The sequence below is a fragment of the Arachis ipaensis genome, chromosome B08 (genome assembly GCF_000816755.2).
Source record: "Arachis ipaensis cultivar K30076 chromosome B08, Araip1.1, whole genome shotgun sequence".
Taxonomy (NCBI): domain Eukaryota; kingdom Viridiplantae; phylum Streptophyta; class Magnoliopsida; order Fabales; family Fabaceae; genus Arachis; species Arachis ipaensis.
Window position 1 is genome coordinate 9,162,449 of NC_029792.2, and position 1,079 is coordinate 9,163,527.

At 27.7% G+C, this 1,079-nt stretch overlaps 1 protein-coding gene across 1 annotated transcript in view; it reads left to right on the top strand.

Annotated features, from left to right (window-relative positions):
- Window positions 1-1,079, top strand: part of LOC107610474 (jasmonic acid-amido synthetase JAR1) — a 13,015-nt gene that overhangs the window by 10,374 nt on the left and 1,562 nt on the right. The window lies entirely within an intron of this gene.

Sequence of the window (1,079 nt, forward strand, 5' to 3'; positions counted from 1 at the left end):
ATAGACACCATAACATTTACCTACTTTATATAAAAGTTAACAAAAATCAAAGTGATATATATATTATTAAAACAGAATAACAATATGCATGCTCTATATAAAAATATAGGATACAAAATTACTTTCTAATTCTATATCATCTATCATTAGAATAGTAAAACTTTTGTACTTCATTTTAATAGTGATAGATGATGAATAGTTACAGTATCAAATGGAATAGTTTACCTAAATAATGACACCAAGAAACTTTAGGTCACAAAGGAGGGTACCCTGACGAGTCATATGGCTATGGCCCTCAATTGAACATGCACAGGAAACTGTCTAGTAGGCAAGTAGCTAGTTACAAAAAGGCTAAAAGAGTCTTGGCCAAACCTAGTTACTTTCTCTTATAGTATATACATAACTTGTTTGGAACAAAAATTTGTTTAAACTGATTTAGAATAAATTAAATTGAAAATAAATTATTGTATTTAAAATTATTTATATAAAAATAAAATTGATAATATAAATCTGAAAATTAGATTTATGTTTTAAATAATAAATTTGATAATCTAATTTATATTCACTACATACTAATAATTAAATACCCCATATTCTAACAATATTACAACACACTGTCTTCTCCCCAACATAAAGATAAAAAGTGGTTAGTTGCAAGAAAACACATTCTCTCCTTTTGGTAAAATAATTGAAACGTGCTCAATTTAAGGGCACTTACTTTAAGAAGAACCTGCCAATGTTTGGGCATAATTCGGCTACTTGGCCGAGTTGTTTAGCCATCTAATGGCCAAAAAGGTCCCACGAACCATTTTTATTTTTTCTTTTTGAACATTTTAATGCATTTTGACATGTGGTTTATTTTATCATTATTTCCATTTGATGTTATGTACCTATCATTTCAGTCTTTTCTGACAAGGATTTTACCATGACTTTGTCAGTAATAATTGACATTTTCAAATTCCAAAATCCAAATTGCAACAGTCCTTCCAAAGACTTTGGGCTACATTCATTCTCTAGTTTCTTACTCTTTAATTTCATAATTTGTTTCTTTTGAAATTCTTATTAGTGTGTTATTTTTT